Here is a 25,287-nt window from a genome sequence, read left to right on the forward strand (position 1 = left end):
GTTGCAAGGATGCGTTGGGATATAGGAAGAAAGGGAATGGACTTTCCCCAAGGCCCTGTCATGTGCCAGAGGCTGCAATAAAAGCTTGACATCAGCCTCTTCAGCAAGGCAGCAACCTGGAGAGCAGGTATTGACATTCCCCCAGGAGAAAGTTCCTTGCACTAATGTGTAAAGAAGTTCATCAAAGGCCACCAGCTGGCACAGGGACAGAGTGGCCCATCTGATTTGAATGCCATACACTCTTTCTTTTCTCTAAGGAAAAAAAAAATTGAATTGTGGTGCTAGTGGTAATGAATCTACCTGCAAAGGCAGGAGATGCAAGACACACAAGTTTGATCCCTGGGCTGGGAAGATCCCCTGAAGGAGAGCATGGAAACTTGCCCCAGTATTCTTGCCTAGAGAATCCCAGGAAGAGAGGAGGCAGGTGGGCTACGGTCCATAGGGTTGCAAAGAGTTGGACATGACTGAAGTGACTTATGCACACACAGGCATAGTTGACTTACAATGCTGTGTTAATTTCAGGTGTACAACAAAATGATTCAGTTATATACATATATTCTTTTTCAGATTCTTTTAATAATAATAATAACAAAGGTCCGTCTAGTCAAGGCTATGGTTTTTCCAGTGGTCATGTATGGATGTGAGAGTTGGACTGTGAAAAAAGCTGAGCGCCAAAGAATTGATGCTTTTGAACTGTGGTGTTGGAGAAGACTCTTGAGAGTCCCTTGGACTGCAAGGAGATCCAACCAGTCCATTCTGAAGGAGATCAGCCCTGGGATTTCTTTGGAAGGAATGATGCTAAAGCTGAAACTCCAGTACTTTGGCCACCTCATGTGAAGAGTTGACTCATTGGAAAAGACTCTGATGCTGGGAGGGATTGGGGGCAGAAGAGAAGGGGACGACAGAAGATGAGATGGCTGGATGGTATCACTGACTCGTTGGACGTGAGTCTGAGTGAACTCCAGGAGATGGTGGTGGACAGGGAGGCCTTGCATGCTGCAGTCCATGAAGTTGCAAAGAGTCAAACATGACTGAGTGACTGAACTGAACTGAATGTGTATCTATTAATACCAAACTCCTCAGTTCAGTTCAGTCGCTCAGTCGTGTCTTTGCGACCCCATGAACCACAGCACACCAGGCCTTCCTGTCCATCACCAACTCCTGGAGTCCACCCAAACCCATGTCCATTGAGTCGGTGATGCTATCCAACCATCTCATCCTCTGTTTGCCCTTCTCCTCCTGTCCTCAATCTTGGCCAGCATCAGGGTCTTTTCCAATGAGTCAGCTCTTACATCAGGTGGCCAAAGTATTGGAGTTTCAGCTTCAACATCAGTCCTTCCAATGAACACTCAGGACTGATCTCCTTTAGAATGGACTGGTTGGGTCTCCTTGTGGTCCAAGGGACTCTCAAGATTCTTCTCTAACACCACAGTTCAAAAGCATTAATTCTTCTGTGCTAGGCTTTCTTTATAGTCCAACTCTCACATCCATATATGACCACTGGAAAAGCCATAGCCTTGACTAGACGGACCTTTGTTGGCAAAGTAATGTCTCTGCTTTTGAATATGCTGTCTAGGTTGGTTATAACTTTCCTTCCAAGGAGTAAGCATCTTTTAATTTCATGGCTGCAGTCACCATCTGCAGTGATTTTGGAGCCCAGAAAAATAAAGTCAGCCACCAAACTCCTAAATCTCCCCAAACACTTTCCTTTACACAAGGACCCCCATGAACCCATGTGTCATTGGAGACAGTACTGTCAGACCAACCACATGAGAGTCCCACAATGTTTCTTTCATGGTCAGACCTTTGTCTACACTTTGCTCTCCATTCTATCTTGAACCAGAACATGTCTGTACCCACAAGTCATCTATTTGACAAGGTATATGAGCACACATCATACCTAAGGTGCTATTCTAGAAGCTAGACAAGGGGATGACAGGAAAAAGCCCGAGAGTCTGACCTCAGAGGACTTCAAGAGGAAGAGAGACGAAGGGTGAAATCTGACCGTGGTTTAAGGGTGAGACCACTAAAATGCCGTGGGGAGTTCAGAGGAGAGAGCTGGGAAGAGAGGGAGATCCCGTCAAACGTCTGGGTCAGAGCTCTGAGCATCACAGCTGGAAGGGACTTTTAGAAATTTTCTGATTCAAACTTCTCATTTTCTGGATATAAGGAAACTGAGACCCGGGGAAAGGGAATTCTTTGCATAAATCCGCGTAACAACGTATTGGCAACCGCAGAGCCAGCTGAGGACCGGGGCTCCTGACTCCTTGGGCCCGCCCACAGCTCTCTCATGGCTCCATTTACACTCTGACCAAGGCTGAAAGGTGATCTAGCAAATGGAGCTCAGGTAGCCCAGGACAAATCCATGGTCAGAATCATAAAGACTCAACACACTCAACCATGCCCGCCTTCGGCATCAGGTAAGTTTCAATTCAGCTGCACAAAGAAACCTAACACGTTCCCAGCTTTTGCACGCTAGTTGTTTTCTTTTTTTAAATCGGAGCATATCTGATTTACAATCTTGTGTAGTTTCTGCTGCACAACGAAGTGAGTGAGCTATATGTTTAGATAGACCCCCCCACCTCCATCCCACCCCTCTAGGTGGGGTCATCACAGAGCACCAAGCTGAGCTCCCTGTGCTACAAAGCAGCTTCCCATTAACTATCTATTTCACACGTGCTGGGAAAGATTGAAGGCAAAAGAAGTGGGTGGCAAAGGATGAGATGGTTAGATAGCATCACCGACTCAATGGACATGAATTTGAGCAAACACCAGGAGCTAGTGGAGGACAGAGAAGCCTGGTTTGCTGCAGTTCATGGGGTTGCAAAGAGTTGGACATGACTTAGTCGCTGAACAATAACAGCAAATCTCGCAATTCATCCCACCCTCCCCTTCCTCCCATGTCTATAAACCCAGTTAAAAGTTCTGCTAAAATAGAAAAAGAGAAAAATGGATAGTTGCCTTTGGTTTTCACTTCTAAGTTCATTTTCTGGGCCCTGCAGCTTCAGCCTTTCCTTCCCCAGGTCCTAAACACCCTGGATAAAATCCTCCCTTGGTGCCCTGTCTTATCAATAGCTTGAAGTGTAATCACCCTCCACCCCAGCCCCACTCCCACACCTTCCCCAGCTCAGCAACTGTTACCTGCTTCTCTGGAGAGCTGGTGATGGGGGTGGGCACGTGGAGGTGGGCAGGGCCATGCTGGGTGGACGAGGAGATCCAGTGTCTGAGTTCTAATTCTGACTTTGTGTGCATGCTGCATGCTTCAGTCATGTCTGATCTTTGCAAACCCAGAGACTGGAGCCCACCAGGCTCCTCCATCCGTGGAATTCTCCAGGCAAGAATACTGGAGTGGGTTGCCATTCCCTTCTCCAGGGGATCTTTCTAACCCAGGGATCCAGCCCCCATCTCTTGGATCTCCCGAATTGGCAGGCAGGTTCTTTACCACTAGTGCCACCTGGGAAGCCCCAGTTCTGACTTTGCCCATATTTTGTTCTATGATCTGCTTCTAATTACACCCTCTCTCTGGACTAAGAGAGTGTATTGCAGATCCAGAAAAGGACAAAATGAAAATTAAAGGGAAAACATCCTCCATTTACTCTACAGAGAGCCTGGTACACAGACTGAAAGATATGCATATCACCTTTTGAACACTCAGGAAAGCGTTGGTAATGGAAATAATCCATTAATTGGGAAGATGGTTAGGCACATCTACCTCTACCCAGTGGAATGTTCTGGGACTTATGAGAAGAATGAGGCAGCTTTACTGCACACTTATATGAAACAATATCCAAAATATAGTAAGTACTAAGAGTTAGAGACGAAAGAGTGTGCATAGCAGGAAGCTGTGTGGAACCAGAAGCGCTCAGATTTATGTAGTCACTTGTCTGTATAAAATCCCTCTGCAAGGATTCATGAAAAACTGTCTCCAAGGAGAGGAACTGATGACCTGAGGAGGCAAAGAAAGACTTGATTTTTACCCTAAGAGCTTCTCACATTTTATACCAGGAAAGGTTTACAGTAAGAGATAAGAAAGAAAAAGGAAACATTTTGTGATAAGTATTTTTTTTTTTTTTTGGAAAATACAAGACAAAATATTCTTGTTTCAAATACTTGCATATTTTTAAAAAGTGACTTCTCTAATATTAATTGTTGGCTTTTAGACTTCTCTCCATTTCCTGCTGTAGATGGTGTCCAGAATATTCATGTTGTTTTCAGATCCTTTCAGTTCAGTTCAGTTCAGTTCAGTCACTCAGTCGTGTCCGACTCTTTGCGACCCCATGAATCACAGCACGCCAGGCCTCCCTGTCCATCACCAACTCCCGGAGTTCACTCAGACTCACGTCCATCGAGTCAGTGATGCCATCCAGCCATCTCATCCTCTGTTGTCCCCTTCTCCTCCTGCCCCCAATCCCTCCCAGCGTCAGAGTCTTTTCCAATGAGTCAACTCTTCGCATGAGGTGGCCAAAGTACTGGAGTTTCAGCTTTAGCATCATTCCTTCCAAAGAAATCCCAGGGCTGATCTCCTTCAGAATGGACTGGTTGGATCTCCTTGCAGTCCAAGGGACTCTCAAGAGTCTTCTCCAACACCACAGTTCAAAAGCATCAATTCTTTGGCGCTCAGCTTTCTTCACAGTCCAACTCTCACATCCATACATGACCGCTGGAAAAGCCATAGCCTTGACTAGATGGACCTTAGTTGGCAAAGTAATGTCTCTGCTTTTGAATATGCTATCTAGGTTGGTCATAACTTTCCTTCCAAGGAGTAAGCATCTTTTAATTTCATGGCCGCAGTCACCATCTGCAGTGATTTTGGAGCCCCAAAAAATAAAGTCTGACACTGTTTCCACTGTTTCCCCATGTATTACCCATGAAGTGATGGGACCAGATGCCATGATCTTAGTTTTCTGAATGTTGAGCTTTAAGCCAACTTTTTCACTCTCCACTTTCACTTTCCTCAAGAGGCTTTTGAGTTCCTCTTCACTTTCTGCCATAAGGGTGGTGTCATCTGCATATCTGAGGTTATTGATATTTCTCCCGAAAATCTTGATTCCAGCTTGTGCCACTTCCAGCCCAGCGTTTCTTTAGCTTCTGCTAAAATTGACTGGCTCAGTTCTCCTTTCTACTTTTGAAATTCAGCTCCATTTTAAAAGGAAGTTAATCTGTACATTGCAATTTCACCCCTAACTTTTTAAAATAGATTATTTGGAAAGACTTCTCCATTGTCTTGGTTTTCTCTAATGTCTTTCCATGTCTAGTGAAACATGGGACATTTTTGTAATTAGGTTCTCCCCGACCCAGAGGAAATCTAGAGTGAAATTCAGATGTGGGAGTTATTTAACCTTTTCCCATCAGAGTGTAGGCAATGGATGGTTTGTTGAAGGCGGGTTGAAGGGCCCACTGTGGGCTTGAGGCCGGGCTATAGGCTCGGGGAGGTTCATTTGTTCCCTGCGGGTTGGTACCCACAGATGATGTGATAAGTATTTAATCTTGGGCTCAGAGAGTTATTTTCTCTAGACCTTAATTGCCCCTTTTAGAAAAGGCGAGAACTCTTGAAAAAGCAACTGAGGCTTTGCCTGGTTCAGCTCTGTCCATGTTCCTTGTGAGGGCCTTCCTCAAATCCCCCAGAAGCCAGACCCTCCTCCCTCCTGGCCCAGCCCTGGTGAGGAAGAGACCCCAGATGCCAAGGAGGAGGAGAGGACCTGAAGGAGGCCCCGGATCTTGTCAAGCTGGGCTCTTCCTCCCAGAGCTTCGCCCCTCTGTTCCTCTTAGGGAGAGAAAAGGATTTGTCAGGATGCCCACATCTCAAGGGACAGAAATCCCTAAACTGAACTTGCTAAAAATGCCCCACTAACTTCAGTTCAGTTCACTCAGTCGTGTCTGACTCTTTGCGACCCCATGGACTGCAACACGCCAGGCCTCCCTGTCCATCACCAACTCCCAGAGTTTGCTCAAACTCACGTCCATCGAGTTGGGGGTGCCGTCCAACCATCTCATCTTCTGTTGTCCCCTTCTCCTGCTGCCCCACTAGCTTAATGTCTCCTGTAACCCAGGGAGAGAGCTGTATTTGGGGACACTGGACCAGCAGCCTCCCCAGCTGTCAGAGCTCTCCATCCAGACCATCTAAGTTATTTCGAATGTGGTCTTGATTCTTTCTATCAGCAGGAAAGGAATCATCTTTCCCACCACAAAGATGTAGCCACCAGCATCTCTGGGTCACAGCCAAAGGCTCAGCTTCCTATCAGAAAAGGGATCACTTTCTCCCACATCCTGTTAGAAAACCCCCAGGGCATGGAGGCCTGGCAACAGTCATTGGCCCAGCAAGAGTCACATGCCCATATCTGCACCAATCAACACACCAAGAGAACCATGTCTCTCCATCTTTCCTGCTCAAGTATCATCTCCTCTGAGAAGTCTTCCATGAAGCTCTCATTGCGGGAGTATCTCTCTTTTACAGCACTCATCTGAACTCCACTTACGCATGCTTGTGTGATTATTTGGTTAGTATCTGTCTCCCCCATTAAGCTAAAGCTCCACAAGGGTAGGAACTGTATAGCTTTTCTGTCACTGTATCCGTAGCACTTGGCACACAGACAGACACATAGCAGTAGGTAGTGGAAATATCTCTATTTTTTCCAAAACAGAACAATAGGAAAGTGAACCATATAGCTATCCAGGGAAGAAGCATTCCAGGCAGAAAAACTAACCAGTGCAAAGGTCCTAAGGCAGAAGCTTGTCCAGGAGAACAAGGAACCAGTGTGCCTGGAATGGGTGAGAGGGAGAGGTTCAAAGTTAAGTCCAGGGAGAAAACAGCAGCTAGGTCTCTACAGAGACTGGGAAGCCTTGCAAGGACTTTGACTCTAAGTCAGAGGTTTTGGGCAAAGAATTTACATGATCAAAATTGTGTTTTAACAAGAGTTCCCATGCTGCTGTAGGGGGCAAGGAGAGAGCAAGGATACCACTTAGAAAACATAGCGTGAGCCAGGTGAGAGATTGTAACACCCTGAGCCAACTTGTGGAGAGGACGACAGATGTCAGCGTTGGATATATTTTGAAGTTCGATCAAAAGGATTTGCAGGTGGATTCGTTGTTGGTTGTCAGAGGAACAAAGGACTCAAGGATTTTTAGCTGAACAACTCAAAACAATGGAATTGTCATTAACAGAAATAAGCAAGAGTGTTATGCTTATCATGTGTCTTGGACATTTAGAGAAACTATCAAGCCCCATACACAGATAGGTAAAGATATCTGGAGTCCATGGGTGGTGATGGAAGTTATTAGGTTTAATGATATGAAAGTATCAATATTCAACCACTTGGACCTATAAAATGGTGATTTATTTTATTGAACTATAGATTTATTATTTTTAAACAGTTTTTTGCTACTTTTATTTATTTGCTACTATTTGGCTGCATGACATGTGGGATCTTAGTTCCCTGACCAGGTATTGAACCCGCATCCCTTACATTAGAAGCACCGAGTCTTAACCACTGGACCACCAGGTAAGGCCTAAAGCAGTGATTTCTTATGCATCAACCTAGAGATGGTTGTTAAAACCATTACATCGGATTCAATCACCAAGGACTGGATGTAGGCAAAGCAGAGACAAGGTCTATTGGCTGAGCCCTGGCATTCTCTGCAGTTTAAATGTCAAGAAGGTTAAAGAAACCAGGAAGGGACACTAAGGAGGAATCAGGGAAGCGGGTGGGGTGGGGGAGCAATAGAAAAACCAGGAGACTATGGTCCCTGGAAGCTAAGCGGAGAAAGTATTTCAGGAAGGAAGGGGGTGATCTACCAAGTCAATGCTTTTGAAAGTTCAGAGAGCATGAGACTTGGCCACTGGATTTATCACTGATTCCTGGGGGCTTTGAAAGGTTATTAGAATGGGTTCAAGAGAGGATGGAAGAAAGGAATGGAAGACAGTAGGGACAACTATTTACAGAGCTTACCCTTCTCTTAATACCTGAAAGGGTTGCTGTATTTGAGGATTGGCAAAGCACTGAGAATAGAATTGTAATCATACCGTACAGAGCAAAATTCAGATACTTAAGTTCCAGTCCTCCTAACCAACAGCTTGTGAACCCCTTAGCTAGGAAAAGGATTTCTGTGTGTAAATTTGTAGGATCTGCTGAACTTGGCACAGAGTGGTCTGATTCTACACCGGTCTGAGTTGGGAAGATCACTTCCATATATAAACATATTTAATATTAATTATAGAGATTAATCAGTCTCTGAGTATGCAATTGTTTTTTTTTAATATTTGTTTGATTTTTGGTTGTGTAGGATGTTAGTTGCAGCACGTGGGATCTTTCATTGTGGTACACTGGTTCCGGGGGGCACAGGCTCGGTAGTTGTGGCATGTCGGCTGAATTACTTTGCAGAATGTGGGCTCTTAGTTCCCTGACCAGGGATTGAACTCGAGTTCACCGCATGGCAAGTTGGATTCTTAACCACTGGACCACGAGGGAAGTCCCTGCAACTGTCCAAAGTTCTTATTTTAAGCAGCATTCTTACTACTTGTTTTCTCAAGAGGGTTACTATCTCCAGTAGCCTTGAAAAGATCTGCAATTACCTGAAAGACTTCTCTGTCTGGCCACTCTGTAGCTCCCTCTGGGAGCTTATTAATGATGCCAAAACAAGCCAGGCCTTCAGATTTTCAAGTACCATGCCTTTTTATCTTTTTTCCCACAGCAAAACACTGCCTTTTGAGCCATTTTTTGAGATCTTTGGGGAAGTGGCACCTGCAATGTAATTAATATATTTTCTATGTCTTACTCTGGACTCCAACCCTGCCTCCCCCAGAGTCTTCAGGTAAATCACAATAGCTAGAAGGGCAGGATGCAATTTTTACAACCAGAGGGAAAGACAACTATTTAAATCATCTTATCTTGAAAGAACCAGGAACTCAATTACTCCAGACAGATGTAGTTCACAAGAATCTGTTAGATCCCATGATCTACCACCCCGAACACTGCCCATTTGGGTTGAAGAAATTCATCCTGTCAACAGCAGAATGTCCAGGCTGAAAAAGAACACACGTCATCAGAATCAGGGCTGTTTGTGTGCCTGGGGTTTTTGAAAGGTCATTGTTTAAAGGGTAGCCCCCTGTGGGAAAGAATTCATGAGAATTCTGTTGAATTTTTTAAGCCTGTGACATTTAGGCGTTAAATGATATTTGAAAGCTTTCTCTCTCCCTGCTTTGGTCTCTATCTTTGCTTCTTTCTCTCTCTTCTCTCTCTCTCTCTCATTCTTTCTCTCCCAGATACTTTAAAAGGAAAATGGTCGGCATTTAAATATTAATAATCTATGGTTTTTATTGTACATGATATTAAACTTTTAAAATTATATAATAACCTTGAGATTTAAAAAATTCCCTTTGTAGCCATCTTTAAAGGGTTTGCGGCATTGTGGTCCAGGCTGAGGGACAGTTCTCATTCACAGCCCCCTTACAGACATCTAATGATTTATCTGTCCTGGGATCTCCTAGGGATTGACCTCCAGGCTTGGGTTTTGCCTCACTCCTCAGGTGGGGACTCCCTCCTGGTATTCCCATCCTCGGTGCCATGAAGTGGCACCAAAGAAGATGAGAAGCTGACTTACCCTCGTTGTGGCAATTTTATTCAATAATAGCAACTGCATGGCAGATAAGACCTACCCACTGGATTTGCTTCCAAAATGAACCCACTGGGCTGGGAGATTCTGCTGTTGGATGAAAGAAACATACTTTGGTGAGACTAGGAGTCTGACTGGGGTCTCTGCCTCATCTACAGCACCACTAATTCTGACTCTGCTGAGCTGCAGAGGGTCTTTGAAATCTTTTCTGCAAAGTCACTCTGGATGCTCTCCAAGGCTTGATCACCCTAGTGGGTTGGAGCTCCCCAGAGGTCTTCACCATGAATGATAGCAAAGGCAAACTTACATGGACAACATGAAGACACTCAGGACCAGCTGCTCCCACCCCACAGCACACATCAATACCGTCTTCTTCACGGCCCTAGTATCTAGCTGCCAGGAAACTAGACAGGCTACTTGTTGAATAGAATTGCTTAATATTAACCACTTGGAGGCCACAGTGCATCTACCAAGACGAATAACTTGGCATTGGTCATGGTCATTGACATCACATCACCATCAGACCAGATCAGATCAGATCAGTCGCTCAGTCGTGTCCGACTCTGCAACCCCATGAATCGAAGCCCGCTAGGCCTCCCTGTCCATCACCAACTCCCGGAGTTCACTCAGACTCACGTCCATCGAGTCAGTGATGCCATCCAGTCATCTCATCCTCTGTCGGCCCCTTCTCCTCCTGCCCCCAATCCCTCCCAGCATCAGGGTCTTTTCCAATGAGTCAACTCTTCTCATGAGGTGGCCAAAGTACTGGAATTTCAGCTTTAGCATCATTCCCTCCAAAGAAATCCCAGGTCTGATCTCCTTCAGAATGGACTGGTTGGATCTCCTTGCAGTCCAAGGGACTCTCAAGAGTCTTCTCCAACACCACAGTTCAAAAGCATCAATTCTTTGGCGCTCAGCCTTCTTCACAGTCCAACTCTCACATCCATACATGACCACAGGAAAAACCATAGCCTTGACTAGACGAACCTTTGTTGGCAAAGTAATGTCTCTGCTTTTGAATATGCTATCTAGGTTGGTCATAACTTTCCTTCCAAGGAGTAAGCATCTCTTAATTTCATGGCCGCAGTCACCATCTGCAGTGATTTTGGAGCCCCAAAAAATAAAATCTGACACTGTTTCCACTGTTTCCCCATCTATTTCCCATGAAGTGGTGGAACCAGATGCCATAATCTTCGTTTTCTGAATGTTGAGCTTTAAGCCAACTTTTTCACTCTCCACTTTCACTTTCATCAAGAGACTTTTGAGTTCCTCTTCACTTTCTGCCAGAAGGGTGGTGTCATCTGCATATCTGAGGTTATTGGTATTTCTCCCGGCAGTCTTGATTCAAGCTTGTGTTTCTTCCAGTCCAGCATTTCTCATGATGTACTCTGCATATAAGTTAAATAAACAGGGTGACAATATACAGCCTTGACGTACTCCTTTTCCTATTTGGAACCAGTCTGTTGTTCCATGTCCAGTTCTAACTGTTGCTTCCTGACCTGCATACAGATTTCTCAAGAGGCAGATCAGGTGGTCTGGTATTCCCATCTCTTTCAGAATTTTCCACAGTTGATTGTGATCCACACAGTCAAAGGCTTTGGCATAGTCAATAAAGCAGAAATAGATGTTTTTCTGGAACTCTCTTGCTTTTTGATGATCCAGTGGATGTTGGCAATTTGAACTCTGGTTCCTCTGCCTTTTCTAAAACCAGCTTGAACATCAGGAAGTTCACGGTTCACATATTGCTGAAGCCTGGCTTGGAGAATTTTGAGCATTACTTTACTAGCGTGTGAGATGAGTGCAATTGTGCGGTAGTTTGAGCATTCTTTGGCATTGCCTTTCTTTGGGACTGGAATGAAAACTGACCTTTTCCAATCCTGTGGCCACTGCTGAGTTTTCCAAATTTGCTGGCATATTGAGTGCAGCACTTTCACAGCATCATCTTTTAGGATTTGGAATAGCTCAACTGGAATTCCATCACCTCCACTAGCTTTGTTCGTAGTGATGCTTTCTAAGGCCCACTTGACTTTACATTCCAGGATGTCTGGCTCTAGGTCAGTGATCACACCATCGTGATTATCTGGGTCGTGAAGATCTTTTTTGTACAGTTCTTCTGTGTATTCTTGCCATCTCTTCTTAATATCTTCTGCTTCTGTTAGGTCCATACCATTTCTGTCCTTTATCGAGCTCATCTTTGCATGAAATGTTCCTTTGGTATCTCTGATTTTCTTGAAGAGATCCCTAGTCTTTCCCATTCTGTTGTTTTCCTCTATTTCTTTGCATTGATCGCTGAAGAAGGCTTTCTTATCTCTTCTTGCTATTCTTTGAAACTCTGCATTCAGATGTTTATATCTTTCCTTTTCTCCTTTGCTTTTTGCTTCTCTTCTTTTCACAGCTATTTGTAAGGCCTCCTCAAACAGCCATTTTGCTTTTTGCATTTCATTTTCTTTGGGCTGGTCTTGCTCCCTGTCTCTGTGCAATGTCACGATCCTCCATCCATAATTCATCATGCACTCTGTCTATCAGATCTAGTCCCTTAAATCTATTTCTCCCTTCCACTGTATAATCATAAGGGATTTGATTTAGGTCATATCTGAATGGTCTAGTGGTTTTCCCTACTTTCTTCAATTTAAGTTTGAATTTGGCAATAAGGAATTAACTATCTGAGCCACAGTCAGCTCCCGATCTTCTTTTTGCTGACAGTTTAGAACTTCTCCATCTTTGGCTGCAAAGAATATAATAAGTCAGATTTCAGTATGCTATGGGAGTTCAGTGGAGAAATAATTCCAGAAAGACTGAAGAGATGGAGCCAAAGCAAAAACAACATCCAGGTGTGGATATGACTGGTGATAGAAGCAAGGTCCGATGCTGTAAAGAGCAATATTGCATAGGAACCTGGAATGTCAGGTCCATGAATCAAGGCAAATTGGAAGTGGTCAAACAGGAGACGGCAAGAGTAAACGTTGACATTTTAGGAGTCAGTGAACTAAAATGGACTTGAATGGGTGAATTTAACTCAGATGACCACTATGTCTATTATTGTGGGCAAGGATCCCTTAGAAGAAATGGAACAGCCATGATAGTCAACAAAAGAGTCTGAAATGCAGTACTTGGATGCAATCTCAAAATGACAGAATGATCTCTATTTGTTTCCAAGGCAAATCATTCAGTATCACAGTAATCCAAGCCTATGCACTGACCAATAATGCTAAAGCAGCTGAAGTTGAATGGTTCTATGAAGACCTACAATATCTTCTAGAACTAACACCCAAAAAATATGTCCTTTTCATTATAGGGGACTGGAATGCAAAAGTAGGAAGTCAAGAAACACATGGAGTAACAGGCAAATTTGGCCTTGGAGTACGGAATGAAGCAGGGCAAAGGCTAATAGAGTTTTGCCAAGAGAATGAACTGGTCATAGCAAACACCCTCTTCCAACAACACTAGAGAAGACTTGGACATCACCAGATGGTCAATACCGAAATCAGATGGATTATATTCTTTGCAGCCAAAGATGGAGAAGCTCTATACAGTTAGCAAAAACAAGATCAGGAGCTGACTGTGGCTCAAATCATGAATTCCTATTGCCAAATTCAAACTTAAGTTGAAGAAAGTAGGGAAAACCTAGGCCAATCAGATGTGACCTAAGTCAAATCCCTTATGATTATACAGTAGAAGTGACAAATAGATTCAAGGGATTAGACCTGATAGAGTGCCTGAAGAACTATGGACAGAGTTTCTTGAGATTGTACAGGAGGCAGTGATCGAGATCATCCCCAAGAAAATGAAATGCAAAAAGGCAAAATGGTTGTCTGAGGAGGCTTTACAAATAGCTGGGAAAAGAAAAGATGCAAAAGCCAAAGGAGAAAAGGAAATTTATACTCATTTAAATGCAGAGTTCCAGAGAATAGCAAGGAGAGACAAGAAAGCCTTCTTCAGTGATCAGTTTAAAGAAATAGAGGAAAACAATAGAATGGGAAAGACTAGAGATCTCTTCAAGAAAATCAGAGATACCAAGGGAATATTTCATGCAAAGATGGGCTCAATAAAGGACAAAAATGGTATGGACCTAAGAGAAGCAGAAAATATTAAGAAGATTTTCTGCTTCTTACAGAAAGAAAATACAAAAAAGATTTTCATGACCCAGATAACCATGGCGGTGTGATCACTGACCTACAGCCAGACATCCTGGAATGCAAAGTCAAGTGAGCCTTAGAAAGCATCACTATGAACAAAGCTGGTGGAGGTGATGGAATTCCAGTTGAGCTATTTCAAACACTAAAAGATGATGCTGTGAAAGTGCTGCACTCAATATGCCAGCAAATTTGGAAAACTCAGCAGTGGTCACAGGACTGGAAAAGGTCAGTTTTCATTCCAATCCAAAAGAAAGGCAATGCCAAAGAATACTCAAACTACTGCATAATTGCTCTCATCTCACATATTAGTAAAATAATGCTCAAAATTCTCCAAGCCAGGCTTCAATAATATGTGAACCGTGAACGTCCAGATGTTCAAGCTGGATTTAGAAAAGGCAGAGGAACCAGAGATCAAATTGCCAACATCCACTGGATCATCAAAAAGCAAGAGAGTTCCAGAAAAACATCTATTTCTGCTTTATTGACTATGCCAAAGCCTTTGACTGTGTGGATCACAATAAACTGTGGAAACTCTTCAAGTGATGGGAATATGAGATCACCTTACCTGTCTCCTGAAAAATCTGTATGCAGGTCAAGAATTAACAGTTAGAACTGGACATGGAACAACAGACTGGTTCCAAATTGGGAAAGAAGTCAAGGCTATATATTGTCACTCTGCTTATTTAATTTATATTCAGAGTACATTTTGAGAAATGCCAGGCTGGATGAAGTGCCTGCTGGAATCAAGAATGCTGGGAGAAATATCAGTAACCTCAGATAGGCAGATGACACCACCCTTCTGGCAGAAAGTGAAGAGGAACTAAAAAGCCTCTTGAGGAAAGTGAAAGTGGAGAGTGAAAAAGTTGGCTTAAAGCTCAACATTCAGAAAACTTAATATCATGGCATCTGGTCTCATCACTTCATGGCAAATAGATGGGGAAACAATGGAAACAGTGGCAGACTTTATTTTCTTGGGCTCCAAACTCACTGCAGATGGTGACTAAAACCATGAAATTAAAAGATGCTTGCTCCTTGAAAGAAAAGCTATGACCAACCTAAAGTCCATATTAAAAAGCAGAGATGTTACCTTGCCTACAAAGGTCTGTCTAATCAAAGCTATGGTTTTTCCAGTAGCCATGTATGGATGTGAGACTTGGACTATAAAGAAAGGTGAGCACCAAAGAACTGATACTTTTGAACTGTGGTGTTGGAGAGGACTCTTGAGAGTCCCTTGGACTCCAAGGAGATCCAACCAGTCCATCCTAAAGGAAATCAGTCCTGAATATTCATTGGAAGCACTGATGTTGAAGCTGAAACTTTGACCACTGATGGGAAGAACTGACTCACTGCAAAAGACCCTGATGTTGGGAAAGATTGAAGGTGGGAGGAGAAGGGGACAACAGAGGATGAGCTGGTTGGATGGCATCACTGACTTTATGGACATGAGTTTGAGTAAGCTCCGGGAGTAGGTGATGGACAGGGAAGCCTGGCGTGCTGCAGTCCATGGAGTGCTAAAGAGTCAGACACGACTGAACAACTGAACTGAAGTGCTTCCTCTATGCCAGGCATGTAGCGCTCAATGTTTACATGCACTGTTATCTCAGTAAAGCTTCTTGACAAACACAATTGTCAGTTGTAATTCTAATGATCCCCGCTTTACAGAGAAGGATACTGAGACTCAGTAAGTTAATCAAGGTCATCTATCCAGGAAGTGGTAAAGCGAGGATTTGAACCCAGATTTGTTAGTTCCCAAAATTCATGTTTGTAATTATCATGTTGTACTGCTGTAACAGTTAGGGATATCATCAAATGCCTCAACATTACCCAGGAGGCTGATAACCTCCCCCTTGGGATATAATACACTGTAGCACATTCACCTTCTGTTCTTAGCAGAATGCAGAGAAAGTTTGACAATTAACTCCCCAAGGCAGTGACGTGCAGTGGAAAGAGCCCAGACAAGGGTATATTTACTAGGTCCACCATTCATGGCTATGATTCTTAGTTTAGGTTCACTCATGTCCCCTTGTCCCCTACATTTGTACCTGTAGAATAAACCTTAATTATACCTGGGTGTCTTAGCTAAGGCACTGTTGATTGTAAGCGATGGTAATAAAGCCAATTCAACTTTTCATTCAGCACAGTCCTTGACAAATAGTGGAAGCTCCATAAATATGTGTTAAATGCATAAGTGAGTATCTTAAGAAAATAGGGGACTTCCCTGGTGGCCCAGTGGTTAAGAATTTGCTTCACAATGCAGGGAACATGAATTTGATCCCTGAGAGGGAAACTAAGATCCCACATGCCACAGAGCAACTAAGCCCACACACTGCATCTATTGACCCTGTGCATTCTGGATCCTGCATGCCACAAGTAGAGAGTCCATGAACCACAAGGAAAGAGTCCACATGCTGCAACTAAGACTTGATACAGCCAAATAAATAATAATTTTTTAAAAAAGAAAATAGGTAGGGTATCAGAAGGATACTGGGGCATCTCGTAGCATCAAAGAGAAATCTGAACATCAGAGCCCCAAAAGATCAGGTCATATGCAAGTCTGCTGCTGCTGCTAAGTTGCTTCAGTCGTGTCCGACTCTGTGCGACCCCATAGATGGTAGCCCGCCACACTCCTCTGTCCCTGGGATTCTCCAGGCAAGAATACTGGAGTGGGTTGCCATTTCCTTCTCCAATGCATGAAAGTGAAAAGTGAAAGTGAAGTCGTTCAGTCATATCCGACTCTTTGTGACCCCATGGACCGCAGCTTACCAGGCTCCTCCACCCATGGGATTTTCCAGGCAAGAGTACTGGAGTGGGGTGCCACTGTCAGTCTAGTGATGCCCAAAGGAAGAGTCCGTGGCAGAGGGTGGGCAAAAACTGCGTCTGCCAGCTTCTCCTAACACACCTCTCCCTGAGCCTGGCAATGCCTGGAGAGTGATCTTCTGCGTATGTGTGTATGTGTGTGTGAGCCTGTGTGAATTTGGAAGGTTAAGACCTCATTAAATGGGCTATGGATATGTAATGCTAAAACGGAAGGAAAACAGAGGTTTCATTTAGGTTCTAGTTCTAATCATGATTCAGAACAAGCACAGCTGCTCATCTCCTACCCAAGAACTTCTCCAAAGGAACCCAAAGGAATTAGAAAGGAAAGACTAAAAAGCCAGGAGAAACTTCTGAAGGTGAGATGCTGTTTTGAACTGGAGAGGAGGGTGGAAAGTCAAGGCGGCTTTAGTCTGCACAGGAGGCAGCCCAGCACAGTAGCGAAAAATATAAAAGAGAAGGGGAAATGTTAGGAATGCTGGTTTTACTTTTTCCCAGTTATAGCTTCGAGAAAAACCTATGGAGATTCAACCCTCTGGTCTAGGTATCCTCAGGAGTAAAATCACAGCATACAGGAGTCCTGTGCTTAGAGGAGGCTGAGGCAAGCAGATGGAGTCACTGACTGTTGAGAGTCACCTCCTCTCCTGCCCTGTCTGAACCTCCAGGGCTTCACAGTGTAAGGAGTGTGCCCTCCGAAAGCTGTCCCTCCCAACCAGCAAAGGGTTAAAACCTGACCTGAGCATTGTCTTGGGGAAATGTTCTCTGATGCCTGGGGCTCCCACCCTAAGGCTCACCTTTCCTTGCTCACTGAATTCATTGAAATTGGAAAGGAGGGATCTGGCCTCTTACTGCAAGCATTGCCCAAAGGAGTTGCCAATATTCCCAAGAAAAAAAAATGAGCTCACAAGCCAAAATAACAAGACAATTGAGAACCACAAACGTTTCCATTGTAAACAGAGTTATCTTTCTGGGACCAGAGGTGAAGGCTGGGCAGAAGACTGAGATTCCAGCATTGGGGGGAGGTGAGCAAAGGGGGCTGGCGTTGTTATCAAGCACATATCTCATGGTAGGTACTGGATAAACTGCTTTGTAAATCCTCCTAAAGAAGGTCATCTTGCTTAATGCTAACCTGTATCCTTTGAAATGGGACTTGCAGCTCCCACTTGACAATGAGAAGTTGAGGATCAAAGCAGCCAACTGGTTTATTGAAGGACATCCAGTTTACAAATAGCACCACTGGGATTTTAAGCTAGACCTGAGGTCTTGGAAATCCACTTCCTGATTGTGTGAACTTGACCATGTCAGTTGACTTCTCTGATTTAACTCTGTTTTTGGCAGAACAGGGATGAGAAGTGTATCTAACTCATCAGGTTGTGGTAGGAGTGCACTGAACTTAGACCAGCTCCTGACACTTACTTAGTACTCAATAAAGATAACTTGTTATTTCTATTATCCTCACCTATATGTTCCCCTTCCTGGAGAAGGGGATGGCTTGGCGGGCTACAGTCCATGGCATCGCGAAGAGGGTCGGACATGACTGAGCGACTAGCACATGCACATATGGTCCCCTTAACAGTCTGTCCCTTGGGTAAAAGGTCATAAATCACTTCTCTTACCTTTTCAATTTAATTTTTATTTTATATTGGAGTATAGTTGATTTACAATGTTGGATTAGTTTCAGATATTCAGCAAAATGATTCAGTTATCCATACATATATCCGTTCTTTTTCAGATGCTCTCCCCATATAGGTTATAAAAATATTGAGTAGAGTTCCCTGCACCACTGTAGGTCTTTGTTGATTATATATTCTATATATTTTATTATATATTTGAGTGTATTATGTTCATCTCAATCTCCTAATTTATCCCTTCCCCCTAATCATCTCTCTTCTTGTTTAAATAAGAACCAGTTGGTATTGTTACTTTTGCTTCTTAAATAGGATGTCTACCCACATGGTCTAGAAGAGAAGAAGCAGACTTGAGTTCTGAAATCAAACCCCAATCCTTTAGCAGAAGTTTCAAACTGAGAGATTAAACCTTCACTTAGGAAAAAAAAAGATCCCTCCAAGTGCCCAAAGGACACAGCCATTATCCCAGAAAAGATTCCATCCCCAGATCATATTTTATTTTATTCAGAAATGGTCACAGGCCAACACTGAAATATAAACCATTGAGAAGTGCCTTCTTAACTAATTGACTATCCATGCAACGGAATATTATGAAACTCTCACAGCTTACCAATTCAAAGGTGTTAAAGCAGAATACACACACACACATACAAGCACTTTTGAAAATGCTCAATGCAAAAAATACAAAACAAGGGTCAGACCATGATGTAACTATGGGAAAATATAGCTGGCTATGAGTACAGACAAAGATAAGATTCAGTAAGGTATGTTAATGTCCAGGAATATAGGTAACACTTAGAAACTTCTTTGCAGTTATACTACTTTCAACAGAAATGTAAAACGTTGAGGAATAGAACCATGCTGTATATTTATATTAAAAAATCATGAGGATTGCCTGGTGATCCAGTGGTTAAGACGCCACAGTTGCACTGCCAAGGGTCCAGGTTCGATCCCTGATTAGGAAGCTAAGATCCCACAAGCCGTGGGGCCCCCAAAAATGAAAAAACACATATTACACCAATGTAAACCAAATGCATTTTTCTTTTGCAGGAGATAAAAACGTATGTAATCTAATATAGATTTACCATATCCATACAAAACACATCACCTACATACATACCTATAGAAACTTATAGAACAGCAAGTGAATTCATAACTATAACTGAAATAGGATGCTGTTGCAAGTCAAGAACCCCTCAATGATTGACAGGAAGGGAGGACCTACTATGTGCCAAGTACTTTGCAGAGTTTGCTGTGGAATCCGCATGCTATCCCGACAACGTAGCTGTCATATTCACATACAGATGGGAAGTGAGACTCAGAGAAACAAAGCAACCTGCCCTGCATCACACAGCCTGTGGGTGTGGCTTCACCTCACCACACGGTGATACTCATCAGTTTTAGGCACAATCAGAGACAAGATCAGTGGGTTTGCAGGTTTGTCTTGATCAACCTCAACCTCCCCTCACAGTGTCTTTGCAAGGCAACCCATCTCCTCCCCTTATCAGAGGGTGATTCCTTCCCCTCCCCAGGCTGAGCTCCAGAAGTCCTGGCATCTCACCTTCCTCATCTCTGGCACTGGGTCAGGCAGGAGAAGACCCTTAAGAAATGATGGCCCAGAGAGACAAGAATTTCCAAGTCTTCCCTGATGGCTCCCCTGTCACATGAAGACCTCGAGTTAGCACAAAGGTGCCTGCCACACAATGGCAGTCGTGTACATGTGGCTGTGAGTGGTGGAAATGTCACCTAACCACAGATGCTGTCATATGATTGATACGCCTGATAGGAGTGGAAATTTTGAAGAAAAGAACAAGATAATACCAGAGAAGATATCAGAAATAAACACGGTGAGGGACTTCCCTGGTGGTCCAGTGGCTAAGTCTCCACCTTCCCAATACAGGGGGCCTGGGTTCAATCCCTGGTCAGAAAACGAGATCCCACATGTCACAACTAAGACCTGGTGAAGTCAAATGAATAAATAAATAAATATTTTTTTAAATAAAAGATTGTTTAAAAGGAAATAGACATGGTAAAGCAGGCTTTAGTCTGGAAATTATGCTGGGCCACCTGGCCAATGCATGATCAGGATCTGGTATATAACATTGTCAAATTAAACACTAAATAAATGTTTCTTAAATGGATGGATGAATTCTGATTATTTCTTGAATCCATGCAATTCGGCTTCAAAATCCCACAGGCATACTAAAACCAACATGCCCCAAACTTAATTCATTACCTCCCCCTTTGTCCACAAACCTTCCCCTCATCCTGTATTCCCATCCACAGGTGAAGGACGCTTGGTCCATTGGTTATCCAACCAGAATCTAAGCTGTAACCCTTGACTCCTTCCTCTCCCTCACCAGCCCCATCTCACCAGTCACTGAGTCGTGGCAGTTATCTGTCTTAAATATCATTAAACCCTTCTGTCTCTTCACCAAGCCAAAAGGAAGTAACCATTTTGGTTAATAGGCAGTATCACGACTGAGATCTTAGGCTTAGCATCCAGACTACCTGGACCACCATATGCCAGCTTGTGCCCATCAGTAGACCACTCAACTTTGACAGCCATCACTTTTCTCACCTGTAAGATGAGGAGGATCATAGAGGATCATTGGGTAACGATCACATGGTAAAGAATCTGCCTGCAATGTGGGAGACCCGGGTTCAATCTGAGTCAGGAAGATGCCCTGAAGAAGGGAAAGGCTACCCACTGCAATATTCTTGCCTGGAGAATTCCTTGGAAAGGGGAGCCTGGCAGGCTACAGTCCATGGAATCACAAAGAGTCGGACACGACTGAAATACTAACACTGTCACTTTTCAAGAGGACCACTGTGAGAATTAAATGGGGGCAAGCAGGTCACCTCCTTCTTCCTTAATACAAGATCCTATTGACTATTCCCTTGCTTCAAGTCCTGACCTTTTCTTCCCCAAATCGCCAGAGGAACCAATCTGAAATGCAAGTCTGCTCTGTCACTCACAGCTCCTAGTAGAAAAAGCCTGCCTTGGGGAGTCATAAAATCCTGAATTCCAACTCATGGATGCCTGTAAAAGCCAGTTACTTTGATTCTTTCACATCCTCAATTTCTTCATTCCAAAACATCACTAGACATTACTGTATGCTGAGGGTTAAATGTGATAACAATGGAGAGTCCTTAGCCCTGGATTGTACTGGGCACTCAGTGAATCAGAGCTCTTCTTCCTTCCCTCTTCCCTTGTCAGAAGCAAGGAAAAGGGCAGGGAATGTGGGATGAAATCAGTCTCTGGGAAGAGAGACCATGATCAGTGGAGAAAATAAAGATGACCACTGATGAGTCAGCAACCCATCTTAGGAACCCACCCTGCTTCATCCAGACCCCATGTAAAGCAGGGGTTCCCAGTGCTGGCCATTCATCAGAAGCCTTGGCAGAGCTGGTAAAGTAACAGCTTCCATTGCTCATCACACACTATTCTCGAAATCCCCATGTGGGAGACCTGGGAATAAGCATTTAAATGTGCATCCTAGGTGGTCCCATGGAGCACTGCTTAGTTTTTGGCTTTGCTTAATGAGGGCTTCGGGTCTTCCCAGGTGGCACTAATGGTAAAGAATCCACCTGCCAATGCAGGAGACATAAAAGATGTGATCCCTGGGTCTGGCTCCAAGAAGATCCTCTGGAGAAGGAAATGGCAACCCACTCGGTACTCTTGCCTAGAGAATCCCATGGACAGAGGAGCCTGGTGGGCTACAATCCATGGGGTCACACAGCTGGATGTGACTGAGTGACTGAGCACATTCATGACTCCAGGAGTTCCCCAAAAGTGTCTTACCAAACCCAAAGTTTTGAGAGTCCCTTGGACCACAAGGAGAACCAACCAGTCCATCCCAAAGGAAATCGGTCCTGAAAATTCATTGGAAGGACTGATGCTGAAGCTGAAACTACAATACTTTGGCAACCTGATGCAGAGAACTGACTTATTGGTAAAGACCCTGATGCTGGGAAAGATTGAAAGCGGGAGGAGAAGGGGACGACAGAGGATGAGATGGTTGGATGGCATAACCAACTCAATGGACATGAGTTTGAGCAAGCTCCAGGAGTTAGTGATAGACAGAGAAGCCTGGCATGCTGCAGTCCATGGGGTCGCAAAGAGTCAGACATGACTGAGTGACTGAACTGACTAACTGAAACCCAAAGGTGGGGGAGTGAGGAGGCAGGGAGCTCTGGGCATTACCAGGTAGCCCAGATGTGCCAGGCCATGAGGCCAGAGAGCCAATGCCCAGTGAGCTGCTTGACCACCTCAAACCCCTGGTTCCCAACACTTGTCTGTCTGCCTTGTGCTAGGGCTACCTAATCTATAACAGAACATTTAGACTCCCACGCAAGGGCTCAGGAAAAAGTGTTTGCACTTAAGAATATGGAGCAATAATTCCCTTTTGGTTTCTATTGAAACTTTGCACGTTACAAATTGCCTCTTTGCAGACTTTAAATAATGCATGACTCTCCAGTGATTATTGAATGGAGATTTTTTTCTTCCCCTACAATCTCCTGTTGGTCTATTACTGGTCTCTGGGATTTTCATAATCTTAGTCATCTTCCGTTTAACATCTCTGGCCTGCTGTGCACACAGCAAGGTGGCTTATTCAATAATCGAGCTGCTTGCAACACGTGGCAGGTGGGTGGTTTCCGGCTAAACAGGTGAGGAAACCACATTCTTGACTGGGTACCTCAGTGGACGGTAACTTCCATGTAGGCAGAGTCCGGTGTTTGAAGGGCTTAAAGGCACTGGGCCGGACCCTTAGCATGGTACTTGGCACAAGGTAGGCACTTCATATTGACTGAATGAAAAACAAATGGAAGAATGAGTGTTGGGAGGTTATATTGTAACTATCCAAAGTAGAGTCTGACCTCAGGTCTGCAACTCTGCGGTCCGTATTCTTTCTGCTATATTTTGCCATCTTGCCATTATATTTTGTTTTCTGTCGTCCTTTTTCTTCAATCACATTTTTTCAAAATTTGTCTGTGCCATTTATTTTTTAGCTGAGAAGAGATTTAGATTTTCATAGTTCATGTGTTAGTTTTCATGAGTGTCCTTTCTCAAGGCTTTCACTTTTCCCTTTTGATCGTCATATCCAGAATTTCACACTTCTCCAGGCATTAACTGAAGGGTTGGGGTGAGAAGGGCAGTCAACAGTACTGCTTCCGTGGGCAATGGCCTGTTTATGGGCTGCTGGTCTGAGGGGCCCTAGGCCTCCATGTCCTTCGTTGGCATGGGTAGCAGGCCCAGCACCCAGACCTTCTCTGCCAGCATCCTACCACACGCCCCCACTTGGGGGATGGATGACTAGTCAGCTCTATTCATCAGGACAGGCTAAGATATTTCATGGTGCCCAGAGATCCCCAGTCTCATTGGCTTATAATGAGCAGTGGTCTGTTGCTTTTTCATGTCACGTATCCAGCGTGGGGCTTCCAAGGGTTCTGCTCCACCCTGAGGCAGGTGGAGAGGCTGCCGTCTGGAACGCTGACAGTTATCATGGTGGAGGGAAAGACAACTTGACGGGGTCTTACACCAGCAATTAGACACTTGACCCAGAAATGACATATGTCACTTCCACTTATGTCTTGATGGCCGGAGCCATTCATATGATCCCATCCAACCACAGAGAGGCCCGGAGATGCAGTGCCACCAGGGACCCGGAAAGGAGAGCCAGAAATAATTGATCAGCTACACAAATGACGGCACATCCGCCAAGACCACTCCCTGCTTACAACCCTTCCCAGCCCGTTCTCCCCACCAAGTTCAAGTGCGCGCTCCAGAACAGAGCACATGAGACGCTCCAAGTGTGGCCCCTACCTGCTCTACCAGCCCTATCTCCACTGCTCCCTCACCGTACCTCCAGTCTCCCAAGACCCACAGGGTTGTCCATGCTTGTGCCTTGAACCCAGGCTCTTCCCATCCCCTGATCTGTCTATGAACTCACTTATGAAGACTTGGGGCAGATGGCTCCTCTTCGGATATCCCCATTTAGAGATGAATGCCCACGTCTGCCCTCCTTAATGCATTGTTCATTGTTATCTTGCCCCTCCTGTGTCTTCATGTGTACATGCCCTCCACCACTCAGACCCCATGCAACAGTGGCTATGTGCTACTCTTTTCAGAATGTGCATGTGTGCTAAGTCGCTTCAGTCATGTCTGACTCTTTGCGACCCTTATGGACTGTAGCACCCAGACTCCTCTGTCCATTGGGATTCTCCAGGCAAAAATCCTGGAGAGGGCTGCTGTGCCCTCCTCCAAGGGATCTTCACAGCCCAGGGATCGAACTCACAACTCAAGTCTCCTGCATTAGCAGGTGGGTTCTTTGCCACTAACTGCCCCCAGGAAAACCCCATTTCAGAATATTCAGACCTAAAACCATCCTCAGTTTAAAGGAGATATTCAGCATGTATTTCTTGAATATTTGGTGATGATTAGTTTGACAGCACCTACTATTGTGTGTCTTATTAACCTTTAATAATATTATGAGTCATTATGGTTTATGACTTCTATTCTTTTCCAAAGAATGGGCCACCTTGGTCATGCTGCTGTATCTTGAGAACTTCTCCATGGCTATTTGCAAAATGAGATTTGACCTTGATGAAGGTATGTCACAGAGAAGAAAGTAGACTCTGACCTACGAGAGCCTTATCATACCTGGACTTGGAAAGCCTCATTGTCACCAAGACACTCATGGCATGACTCCCATAACCTAATACTCTTCTAGAAGAATGGGTGTGTGTGTGGGGGGGAATGATACTGGGAACCTGTGCCTGGAGAGAAAAGAACTACGTGACCTTGAGAATTACCTATGTCTCCTCTGATGGATTAGGTACATCATACTGACACATGAAGAGAAAATTATTTACGTGCACAGGAGCATCTCTTGGAAACCAACTGAATCTTAGGGACAAAAGGAAGCAGGACTTGAGTGATGCTTGGATTTCACCTTCACTCTGGCGTATCTCTTTTTATTTCTAGGTTGCTTTGAACCCTCTCTCTCTACAGACCAGCTTCCTCCTCTTTCCACTCCACAGGGTGGAAAACCAGATGTTAGCAAGCTAATGGCTCTGTACATAACGATCCAGACCAT

The 25,287-nt window shown here is 44.3% G+C and overlaps 1 long non-coding RNA gene across 1 annotated transcript in view; it reads left to right on the top strand.

Annotated features, from left to right (window-relative positions):
- LOC129649631 (uncharacterized) overlaps positions 1-20,297 on the top strand; it is a 64,486-nt gene extending 44,189 nt beyond the window's left edge. Inside the window, exon 3 of the long non-coding RNA XR_008713203.1 lies at positions 19,720-20,297. This is a non-coding gene — a long non-coding RNA (uncharacterized LOC129649631). The remainder of the gene's footprint in view (positions 1-19,719) is intronic.
- The last annotated feature ends 4,990 nt before the right edge of the window (positions 20,298-25,287 follow it).

The sequence above is a fragment of the Bubalus kerabau genome, chromosome 4 (genome assembly GCF_029407905.1).
Source record: "Bubalus kerabau isolate K-KA32 ecotype Philippines breed swamp buffalo chromosome 4, PCC_UOA_SB_1v2, whole genome shotgun sequence".
NCBI lineage: Eukaryota > Metazoa > Chordata > Mammalia > Artiodactyla > Bovidae > Bubalus > Bubalus kerabau.